This window comes from Gorilla gorilla, chromosome 11, assembly GCF_029281585.2.
Source record: "Gorilla gorilla gorilla isolate KB3781 chromosome 11, NHGRI_mGorGor1-v2.1_pri, whole genome shotgun sequence".
NCBI lineage: Eukaryota > Metazoa > Chordata > Mammalia > Primates > Hominidae > Gorilla > Gorilla gorilla.
The window spans coordinates 112,776,278-112,788,751 of record NC_073235.2 but is presented as its reverse complement, the minus strand read 5'-3'; the positions used below and the strand labels follow the sequence as shown (position 1 = coordinate 112,788,751).

The window sequence follows — 12,474 nt, the reverse complement described above, 5'->3', positions numbered from 1 at the left end:
GAGAGCTGCTTTCTTCAGGTATAGAATTATGCTTAGGGTTGTTTACTGATTGGGTTCATCAAGATACAAACAGAAAGGAATGGGGCTGCTTGCAGCAGGAGCGACAGTTATTGGACAATTAGCAACTAATTTACTAATTTTAAAGCATATCTCTCATATCTATCCTTAAAGCTGATACTGCATTATAGTACTTTAATGGAATAATTTACATCATGATGACCCAGAATCATAAATACAATCTTACATTACTTTTAGTATGTTCCATTTAGAAAGGCAAGGAAGATATATAATTTCCAAGAGATTTCTACCTTTCTTTTTCTTTTAAATGTTGTTTTATGGGGACTTTTCACTGAATTGTACTCCTTATTCACTAATCATGTGGGATAAACACCCAGCAAATGTTAATAAAGATGGTACTATTAAACTTGCCAGTAGATAGTCTATAATAAAAATCCAAAGACTATTCATAATGGAAATTTTAAATACTTGATGTTATTTTTAGGTTCTTAGAAACATTTCTGTATGGACGTGAAAATTCGTTAATAATATTGAGACTTTGTTAATATTCTAAAAATATTTATGAACTTTTTGTTTATTTTATATAATATTGAGGCTTTGTTTCCAGTCCAAGACAATTCTCAAGTGTGTTGTTTTTATTTAAACAAATTTTTATTCGGCAGTAGGTCATTAATCAGTCTTTATTCATGTGAAGTTAAATTGAAGCTAAAGTATATAGACTGAGCAAATGTGATAGTGTACTTCTACATGTAGATTTTTGGATCCAAATCGATATACACAGAAAAAAATGACTATGAGTCATGCACTTACAAGTGAAGAGTAATAATTCTGCTTGAAGTATGATCTGTTTGATGTGTTATGTAGCCACCCAAGTGGCTTTATCTTTAATTAAATTCCTTTAGTCTTCAAAGAGAATTCCTTTTTAGGCATAGTTTTCAAAGTGGAAGAAGTTCTTGCTTATAAAACATCATTGAATATAAAGTACTGAGCTGACTGAATCCTAGTTATCCAGTTACTGCAGTGTTTACTGCAGTAAATTGAGAATTCCTGTAAAGTGGCATGAAGAAATCTTGAAAACAACACTGTGTTTTGTATTCCTACTTTCCATTAATTCCTGTATTTTTGAGGAATAAAACTGTACCAGTGTGAGCTCATTCTTTTTTTGTTTGTTTAATTGGACTTTTCCCTGCTACAATTCAGTAACTTTGAATCCTCATATATTTTTTATTTATTTATTTTTAAATTTTTGTAGAGACAGTGTCTCTCTGTCACCCAGGCTGAAATGCAGTGGCACGACTGTACTCCTCTAGTCTCCTTATAGTCTAGAGATAATGTTTAAAAACTTCTCATCTTTTGCTAAAAGAATTTGTCTTTTTTCTGCTCTTTCTTTCTGTAATTAGCCTAGGTTAGCTATATGAAACATTTAGGTCACAAGTGTGGAAATAATTTATTATTTGACCTTACTTCAGGGTTCTCCCCTCTCTCAAAATACTGTTGGTAGTCTTTTCACTTTATTTAAGCATCAAGTGTAAATCTGCTGTCTTTCTGATAATGTTTTCCTAGTTTGTTTCTTTGCTCTGCATTTAAGAGAGCTGGGATTATCCAGATTCCAGTTAAAAGAATAAATTTAATGTTCAGGGGCAGATTTGGATAGGATATTTTCCATGGCATATATGGAATATATGTATGCATTCTAGAATATAAATCAGAATCTGGAGCAGTATTTTAGGGGATAGGAATTCAGATTTGGCCTTTAATCTTTAATGCACATTCTCAGGAGGAAGAGTGGTTCTTATATAGATTATCGGTTTCAACTCTGAGCGTTGAGATTAGATTAGCAAATTTTTTATTTTTCTTTAGAAAGTTTGTCAAAAATTTTTTGAAATACGTGACCTATGTATTAATTTGTAAAGGTCTGATTATTAACTGTCTGGACCAACTCAGTAACTATTGACTTGGTAATTATCTCACTGTGTACATGCACCTTTTGAGGATGGTGGCTTTTACTGTATTTCATGATGTCCAAGGGATCAGATTGCATTTAATTAATGCTAAATTCATAAATATGTATGGTTTAGAAATCTTAAAAAATATAGATTAAACTCCTAATGGAAAGTCTGGAGACAACAGGGCAAGACCTTTTATTTGTAGTACAGTAGTCCATCTTTATTTTTGGGGTATATGTTTCAGATCCCCAGTGGTACCTGAAATCGCAGACAGTACTTAACCCTATATATACTTTATTTTTTTCTAGCCATACATACATATGATCAAGTTGAATTTATAAATTAGGCATAGTAAAAGATTAGCAACAACAGTAGTAGAACAGTTATAACTATACATAAAAGTTATGTGAATGTGCTCTTCTTGCTCGCTCTCAAAATATCTTACCGTACTGTATTCACTTGTTTTTGGACTGCAGTTGACCACAGGTTACTCGAACCATGGAAGTGAAACAGCTGATAAGGGGAGACTACTGTTACACAATTTCAGAACAACTAATAGTAACTCATGCTTTCCTTAATTCACAATGAACGTTCTTTGGATTAAATTCTAGACCCAAAATTAGAATTTATGGTATAGATTTAACTTTACAGTCTACCCATTGTTTTTATCAGATTAACTTAATTTTATTTATAATAATTTCAGAGCAACTAATAGCAACTAATGCCTTAATTCACAGTGATTGTTCGTTGGATTAAATTGTAGTCTAAAAATTAGAATTTATGGTGTAGATTTAACTTTACAATCCCCCCTTGTTTTTATTAGATTAATTTTATATATAACAAATTTAATATAACCAAAAACAAAAAAATTGATTCTTTCTAGTTTTAAAAACTGTTTATTATTTAAAGACATAAGCTTTGTCTTGTCTTACTGAAATTCTCTCTGGTGTTTTTTAATAAGACTTCTTAAAAAAACCGGAGATACACTGAGTTTGGAATTGCTTACTGGAGGATTATTTACTTGATAGACTATCTGTAACAGTTTTATAACAGACTGGTTTTTGTTTTGTTTTGCCATCCATAACATTTCTGGGCTGCTGATGTGCTAAGGAATTTTTTTTGTTTTTTGTTTTTTGGGTTTTTTTTAGTAAAATTGGAATGTAAGTTGAAAATTCTGTTGTAAAAACGTAAAAGTATGCCAGTGTTTTGGTGGGCAGATCACGAGGTCAGGAGTTCGAGACCAGTCTGGCCAACATGGTGAAACCCCGTCTCTACTAAAGATACAAAAAATTAGCTGGACATGGTGGCATGCACCTGTGATCCCAGCTACTTGGGAGGCTGGGGCAGGAGAATCGCTTGAACCCAGGAAGCGGAAGTTGCAGTGAGCTGAGATTGTGCCATTGCACTCCAGCCTAGGTGGCGGGGCGAGACTCCATCTCAAAAAAGAAAAAAACAGAGAAAAAATAAAAGTAAAATTTATACCCAAGAAACATAGTTGGTTTTTGGATTATCTAGAACTGTTACCTATTGACAGAATCAAGATTATGTATCTAGTTGCTTTCTTTGAAAGAGGACTGATATATTTTCATAACTTAGTTTTGCTTCTTAAATTCTGTAAGTTTGATATTTTCATTTCTGTGTGTTGTGACAAAAAGTTTAATTCTTTTTTCCAGTTTTCTTCCTTCTAGGTTCTTTGAAGTTCTGCATCATTAGACTAAATTCTTTTAGAAAAGGGACCTTTTGTTCCTAAGTATCTTGGGTGTATATGAAAGAAATAATCATCAAAGATGATGGTGGTGCCTAGAGTAATATAATAAAGTATTTTAGTAGTTGTAAAGACATTTCTTAGATTTAGCAAGGATCCAAATACTCCTGCCCAATTATGTGTATAATTGGAAACCTAAATAATTAGAAACTGAGTATTTATAGGAAGATCCAGGTGCTTTTTAGAAAGCTATTTGAGGATTTATTTTCCATAAACTTTCCATAAAGCCTAGAATACTATAGGTGCCTAAAAATATTAAACAATAGATTTGGCCAAAAAATTGGGGGACTGAAATATAGTAGTCGATAGTTGATCCCTGGTTACAAGACTTGGAACACATACAGAGGAATAGAAAATAGCTTATCAAGATGTTTATGTATTGATTACATGTTGATATATGATACTTTATATATATGATGACATTAAATTTAATTTTTCATGTTTCTTTTAAAAATGTCTAGTAGCAGGTTTAAAATTACATATGTAGCCACTTCATATTTCTATTGGACAGTTACATTCTATACTAATGTTTCCTAATTTTTTTGCCTTGAGACTCCTTCACAATAAAATATATCTCATGAACCTTCTTCCTTGAAATTTTAAAATAATTTTACCATTTTGGATAGTATTTGTTCAAGAAATATTTATTATGAGCCTGCTATGTGCCATAAAATATTCTAGAATACGATGATGAGTGAACACATAACACCTGTCTTCATGTAGCTTTTGATCTATTTGGGGAAAATATGTGATGAAGTAATTTCTAGTAAAAATTTTTAAATGGATCATTTGTTATAAGTATACTATTGTATATAAAATTTCATGTAATATAATTTTATATAGTGCTTCATTTATTAAGTGATAGTTTAGTGTTCTCTGAGCTTCCTGGATATGTGGTTTGGTGTCTGACATTAATTTGGAGAAATTCTTAGTCATTATTGTTTCAATTATTTTTTCTTTTCTTTTTCTCTTTTCCTTCTGGTATTCCCATTATGCATATGTTACACCATTTGTAATTGTCCCACAGTTCTTGGTTGGATAGTCTCTTCTTCCTCAAACCCACTGCCATCTTTGTTCTCTTTCCTTTTTAGTTTTGGAGGTTTCTATTGCTGTATCTTCAAGCTTAGTGCTACTTTCTTCCACCACATCCAGTCTACTACTAAGCCCATCAAAGACATTATTTTTGTTGCAGTGTTTTTGATTTCTAGCATTTCATTTTTATTCTCTTTTTAGAATTTCCATCTCTCTTCTTACATTACCTGTCGTTTGTTGCATGTTGTCTGTTTTTTCCATTAGAGGCCTTAGCATATTAATCATAGTTGTTTAAAATTCCTGGTCTAGTAATTCCAACATTCCTGCCATATCTAAATCTGGTTCTGATGCTTGCTGTCTCTTCAAACTATGTTGTTTGCCCTTTAGTGTGCCTTGTCGTTTTCTCTTGAAAGCTGAACATGATGTGCTGAGTAAAAGGAACTCTAGTAAATAGGCTTTTAATAAGATGTAAGGATAGAAAAGATGTTCAGTATTCCAATGATAAGGTCTGTCTTTCAATGAGCCTGTGCCCTGGGCTGTGAACTTCACTAGTGCTTCTCAGTTTTTCCCTGCTTAGGTAGGATAGAATGGCTAGAGGCTGCTGGAGTTGGATATTTAGTTAATATGTAACCTTTTAAAAGCAATACATTCCTTAAAAGGTAATATCGGCTTTGCTGTCTTCATCTGCTTGACCTGTTTAGCATTTGACAGAACTGACCATGTTATACACTTCTAAACACGTTGGTATCTTGATTTCATACACTTCTGGATTTCCTCCTATCTCACTGATGATCTTTTCAGTTTTCTTTTAGCGTCCTTCCTCTTTTATAGCTCCTCTTCCTTTGCTCAAGTAAATGTGAGTAAACCCCCACGTTTTGTCCTGGGCTCCTTTCTCTTTGCTTATACCGACTCCCTAGGGTAAATACTATTTATATGCCAGTGACTCTGCAAAATAATCTCTCTAATTATGAATTCTTGCTTGAACTCCAGACTTGTTTTTATAGCTTTTTCCACTTGAATGTTTAAAAGACACTTAAAAAGTAACATATCCAAAACAGAAATTTTTATTTTTTTCTTCTTCAACTTTCTTCCTCCCCGAGTCTGCTCCCTTTCAGAAAATAGCACCACTGACCACCCAGTTGCTCAAGCTAAAAACCTAGGAGTCATCCTTGATTCCTTCCTTTCCCTTAATTCCTGTTAAGTCTTTGTCAAGCATTGTTGACTCTGTCTTGAAACATGTTCTTTAATTTTTAAATTTTTATTGATATACATATATATATATACCTGAACCACTAAATTTGGGGGTAATATATTAGACAGTAATAAATAATGAATACACTTGGATATGAAGACCAATTGTTCATATCAGTTGGATACGTCCAATTAGTCTTGGATAAAAATATATGTGTGTATATATATATATATATATTTTTTTTTTTTGAATAGAGACAGGGTCTCACCATATTACGCAGGCTGGTCTCAAACTCCTGGGCTCAAGTGATCCTCCCGCCTTGGCCTCCCAAAATACTAGGATCACAGGCATGAGCCACCATGCATACCCATCATCTACCCCATAAATATATACACCATCTTTGTACCCACAAACTTTAAAATAAAAATTTTAAAAAATTTTTATGCTTTTCAAATCAGTATTCCTCCTTACTCATTTTGCCTTGAACAAATTGTTTACTATCTGTATAAAAGAAATAATACCTAAAAAAATAAATAAAATTTAAAGCTATGTCATGGTCAAAACCACTATTTGGCATTAATCTGAATGATAAACTCGGTGACTTTCAGTAATATGTACATCTAATTTCTACGAACTCTTGAACACATTATCTTCTGAATATATATGTCAGAGGTTCCCAACAGTTCTATTTTAAATAATTATTTTAAAAAGTTTATTTAGTATTTAATTTTTAGGAAGTCCAATTTAGCAACTTTTTGTGAATAATGCTTTTGGTGTCATATCTAAAAAAAGCTTTGCCTAAAGCAGTGTCACAAACATTTTTTCTCATTTTTTTTCTAGAAGTTGTATAGTTACAGGTTTTACATTTAGGCTCATGATTCATTCTGATAGGTCTGACCGTTTTTATATAAGGTATGAAATATGTATTCAGTTTCATTTTTTTTCCCTATGGATGTCCAATTAGTTTAGAATGATATGATTTAAGAAACAAGGCTGTCTACATTTAATTGCCTTGCTATCTTTGTCAAAATAATCAGGCCAGGTGCAGTGGCTCACCCCTGTAATCCTAGCACTTTGGGAGGCTGAGGTAGGCAGATCACCTGAGGTCAGGAGTTTAAGACCAGCCTGGCCAACATGGTGAAACCCCATCTCTACAAAAATACAAAAATTAGCCGGGCATGATGGCGGGTACCTGTAATCCCAGCTACTTGGGAGGCTGAGGCGGGAGAATCACTTGAACCTGGGAGGCGGAGGTTGCGGTGAGCCGAGATCACGCCATTGCACTCCAGCCTGGGCGACAGAGTGAAACTCCGTCTCAAAAAAAAAAATTGGCCGTATGTGCGTGGGTCTGTTCCTGAGCTCTGTTTTTTTCCATATATGTGTTCATCCTTTTGCTAATGCCACACTGTCTTGTCTACTAGAAATTGGTAAGTTGTGTGAATCCTTCAACTTTGTTCTTTTCCAAATTGTTTTGGCTATTCTGGTTCCTTTAACTTTCATATAAATCTTTGAATTAGCTTGTAGATATCAGCAAAATGTCCTGCCAAGATTTTGTGTCTAAACTTATAAATCAGTTTGAGGAGAATTAGCATCATAACGATATTGAATAGTTTTATCTGTGAACATAGTGTAATGCACTATTTAGGTCTTGATATTTTTATGGGTGTTTTGTATTTTTCAGTATAAAGATAATGTGCATCATCTTTTGTTTAGATTTATACCAAAGCATTTTTGCAGGTGTTGGAATTATTACTGTTTAAAAATTTCTATTTCTAGTTTTTTATTTCTAGCATATAGAAATATAAATGAGTTTTGTAGGTTGACCTTGTGTTTGCTGCCTTATTAAATTCATTAGTCGAGGAGTTCAATCCCTTGGGATTTTCTATGTAGAAAATCACGTCATCTGTGAATAGAGACAGTTTTACTTTCTAATCTGTGCTTTTTATTTCTTTTTTTTTTTTCTTGCTCTACAGCACTAACTAGGTCGTCCAGTACAACATTGAATATGGGTGGTGAGAAATGTCTACCTTGCCTCATTCCCAGTCTTAGGGCAGAAACATTCAGTTTTTCACCATTAATTATGATGTGAGCTATAGGCATTTGTGTACATGCTTTTTATCAGATTAAAGACATTCCCTCTCCTTCCTAATTTGCTGAGTTTTTCTCATGAATGGATATTGAATTTTGTCAAATGCTTTTTCTCCATTTATTGACATCATATGGTTTCTCTTTAGTCTGTTGATATGGTGAATTTTAGTTATTGTTTTCTTTTTTTTGAGACGGAGTCTCGCTCTGTCACCCAGGCTGGAGTGCAGTGGCGTGATCTCGGCTCACTGCAAGCTCCACCTCCCGGGTTCACACCATTCACCTGCCTCAGCCTCCCGAATAGCTGGGACTACAGGCGCCCACCGCCACACCCAGCTATTTTTTTTGTATTTTTAGTAGAGACGGGGTTTCACCGTTTTAGTCAGGATGGTCTCGATCCGCCCGCCTCGGCCTCCCAAAGTGCTGGGATTATAGGCCTGAGCCACCGCGCCCGGCCTGTTGTTTTCTTTAATGTTGAACCAGTCTTGTATTCATGAAATAAGCCATACTTGAACATAGTATACTTTCTATATATTGTTGTTTTGTACAATTAAAAAATAGTAATTGAAATAGGTGTTGTTACTACTTGTGAGTACCAAAATCCTGAAATGCCTTTAAATATCATGATCAATTAATTTATGAATTTAGTCAACAAATACATGATAATTACTGTGTGCCAGGCATTATTCTAGTGCTGGAGATTAGATCATTGAGTTCTTGCACTTAAACTACATTCTTTCCTAGAATGTAATATAATGTCAGGTAGCAATAGTGCTATGAAGAGCAATAAAGCAGTGTAAGGGAATGGAGAGTCATGAACCAAGAGGCTGAAGCTATTTAAAATATATTGGTCAGGGAAGGACTCTCTGATGAGGTGACCTTAGAGCAGAAGTAAATGAAGTGAGGGAGCCAGCCATCTTAGTTGTAAAAAATTGTTTCAGGCTGAGAGAATAGCAAACACAAAGTCACTGTGTCAAGAGACTTGCTTGGTGTGTTTCAAATACAGCATAGAGGCCAGTGTTTCTGGAGTGCAGTAATTCATGGAAAGAGTTGTAGAAGGCAAAGTAGTCAGGAACCTGATAATATCAATTTTGTAGGCTATCGTAAGGACAACTTTGGATTTTAAATATACTGGCAACCACTCATTTTCTCACCAGGTTATTTGTTGCGCATCTTCTGTATGTCAAATAGATTTGCATGTTGAGGATACAGTAGTTAACAAAACTGTTCAAAAATCCAAGCCTTTATAGAGCTTAGAAGTGTTAGTGATAAGTGTAGTTGTTTATATAATATGGAGGTCGTCAGAAGTGGTAGTTTAGAATATTCAGTTGGGAAACATTGTTATGTAAAATGATTATATATCTAGATAATTTAAGTAATTGGAAGAAATGTACTTATATTTTGTGCTAAAACTATACTGAACATAATTTAATCTTTTTTATTTATAGGAGACATAGCTATTTTCATTAGTTTCTTTTGGTTGCAAAGTAGAGAGACTTATTTAGGCTAGGTTTTTTTTTTTTTTTTTATAAGGATACACTTGGGAATAGAATACAGAAGGACTTAATGGAAATCCCTGAATAAGAGCTATGATATGTCCTGGCCTTTCATAGCCTAGAGCTTAAAAGTCTTCATATCCAAGTGTATTCATTATTTATTACTGTGTAATATATTACCCCCAAATTTAGTGGCTTAAATTACGTGTTATTTCATCATTGCTGTGGGTCGAGAATATAGGCATGTAAGCTTAGCTGGGTGCCTCTGGCTCAAGGTCTCTCATAAGGCTGTTGTTAATCAAGGTGTTGGCTAGGGCAACAGTCATCTAAAGGCATTACTGGGAAGGATCTGTTTCTCAGATCACTCACATGGCTGTTAGCAGGCCTCAGATTCTTTGCTATATGTTGGTTGGAGACATCATTTCTATACCATGTGGGTCTTTCTAGCTCATAACATGGCAGCTGGCTTCCCTGAATAAGAAAGGGTGGCCAGATGGAAGCCACAGTCTCTTTGTTACCTAATCTCAGAAGTCATCTTATCACCTCTGCTACATTTTCATTAAAAGTGAGTTACTAAATCCAGTCCCTATTCTAGGAGAGGATTAAACAAGGGCATGAATATGAAGAGGTTGGGGATTATTAAGGTCATTTTGGAAGCTACCTGTCCTACCAGTAAGCCCTAGAGATCTCACCCAGAGATTTTGTATATATGTTTTATTCTAGTTCTCTACCGTAAATGGGCCTTAGCCACTTTTAATCTTTGCATTTTTTCCCTTTCTCTTTTTGCTACGAATTGTATTTCTTAAATACTAATCTGCTTTCTTTTTTTTTTGACAGGGTCTTGCTCTGTCACTCAAGCTGGAGTGCAATGGCACTATCATTTTTTTGCAGAGCCTGGATTTCACCATGTTGCCCAGGCTGGTCTGGAAGTCCTGGGCTCAAATGATCCACTTCTTAGGCCTCCCAAAGTGCTGGGATTATAGGCATGAGCCACTGTGCCCAGCCATGTGTATCTTTTTTTTTTTTTTTTTCTGTGGCAGTGTTTTGCTCTGTTGCTCAGGCTGGAGGGCAGTGGTGCAATCACAGCTCACTGCAGCTTCAACGTCCAGGCTCAAGTGATCTTCCTGCCTTAGCCTCTCAAGTAGCTGGGACCACTGGCACATGTCACCACACCTAGGGCATTTTTTAGTATTTGTAGAGAAGTCTCCTTATGTTGCCCAGGCTGGTCTCGAACTCCAGGGCTCCAGCAATCCTTCACCTTGACTTCCCAAAGTGCTTGTATTACAGGCATGAGCCACTGCACCCACCTCTTTTCTCTACTTGTTATATTTAGCTTTTCCGTATCTTTATCCAGAGACTAAGATGAATTTTCCTGCCTTGTGATATTTCACCTTCTGTCTCTGCTGCTCGCTAGTTTGGTTATATTCATAGTACGCTGTTCAGATTTTTGAGAGGGACAGGTGTGTGGTGTGGGAGATAAAGTTTAGTATCTTTTGAATATTGCTGTAACATCAACAAGAAGCGTGATTAAAGCAGTTTCCCTCAGAGAACAATGTAGACACTAAATACTATTGTGGGTGTTTATTGATTAGAAGACATAGGTCTTTGAGTTGGTCAAGTAACAGCTTGAATCTTGGAAGAAATTTCCTAATGCTAGCTTGTTTTAGAATTGTTTTTCTATTTCCATAAAAGAGTATAAACTGAAAAAAACCATCTTTTTTTCTTTTTTTTTTTTTGCATTTAGGATAAATGGGAATCTATTTGCTTATTTTTGAGGCATTATATAAAAGTGTATAAATTTTGAGACATACAGAAACTCATATAGAAATTACATTTTGAGACATTATACAATAAAGTGTATACATAAAAAGGCAAACATCTATAATTTTTTTCACTCAGTATTAACCATTAACATTTATTCATTTTGCAGTTAGTCTTTTCCCCTCAAGTAATAAGATTTTGTAGTTAAAATGCAAATCCCCTTAAACTATCACTTTTCTGTTTCATGGAACTTAACTTGATGCAACTACTGGTACAAGTTTGGTAGGTATTTTTCTGGTTCACTTTTTATTCTTGCGAACAGACACAAATGTATACGTATATATGGTATGGTTTTGTGTTTGTGTTATATTTATATGGTACTATACTATATATATGTTTTACAGTGTTCTTTTTTATTTTTAACTTGATACTGTTTTTAAGGTCTTTCTGTATTGATACTTCAAGTCATTCCTTTTTAATGGCAATATAGTATTCCATCACATTTTATTCTCTGTTTTGTTATTGTTAGACATCTAGATTGTTTTGAAAGGATGTTTTGCCATTATGAACATTACCCTTTGGTAAAAATGTGTTTGACAAACACATTTTCTACATTGTGGTCAAATTACTGAACCAATTTATGATCCCAATAGATACGAGAAGTCTTACATCTCATGATATGTATGTGATGTTTTCAGAAAAAAAAAAATTTTTTATCAGTTTGGTGATTGGAAAACTGGGCTCTTGTTTTGTTAATCTATATTCCCCTCATTACTAGTATGATTAAGTCTGTGTTTAATGACCATTTGGATGTCATCATCTGTGAAGTACCTGACTGCTCTATCTTTTGCTCATTTGTAGGAATTCCTCCTATAGTCTAAATAACTAATATTTGTCTGATATATATGTTGCAAATATTTTCTCCTAGTCTGTCATTATTCTAGTAACCGTTTTTTTAATTACATAGAAATTGTTGTGCTTTTATTTTCTTCTTGATCATTTTTGTTGGACTTTGTAAAGCATCAGCTTTTGGTTTTGTGTTTTTAAGTAGGAATAAAGGAAGTAGAGTTATAACTAGCACCTGGGGACATACACTATGAGAGTGTGTCCATTTAAATGACTATCAACTATTATGTGTTGAAACAAAAATTTTGGCATATCAGGTTACAAAATACTAGG

The 12,474-nt window shown here is 34.2% G+C and overlaps 1 protein-coding gene across 5 annotated transcripts in view; it reads left to right on the top strand.

Annotated features, from left to right (window-relative positions):
* KANSL1L (KAT8 regulatory NSL complex subunit 1 like) overlaps positions 1 to 12,474 on the top strand; it is a 150,508-nt gene that overhangs the window by 2,956 nt on the left and 135,078 nt on the right. Inside the window, exon 1 of one of the 5 annotated variants that reach the window (XM_055380476.2) lies at positions 8,255 to 11,577. The exons of the other annotated variants lie outside the window; for them this stretch is intronic. The gene's annotated coding sequence lies outside the window, so the exon portion shown is untranslated. Of the gene's footprint in view, positions 1 to 8,254; positions 11,578 to 12,474 lie in introns of those variants that run through there. 5 annotated transcript variants of the gene reach the window in all.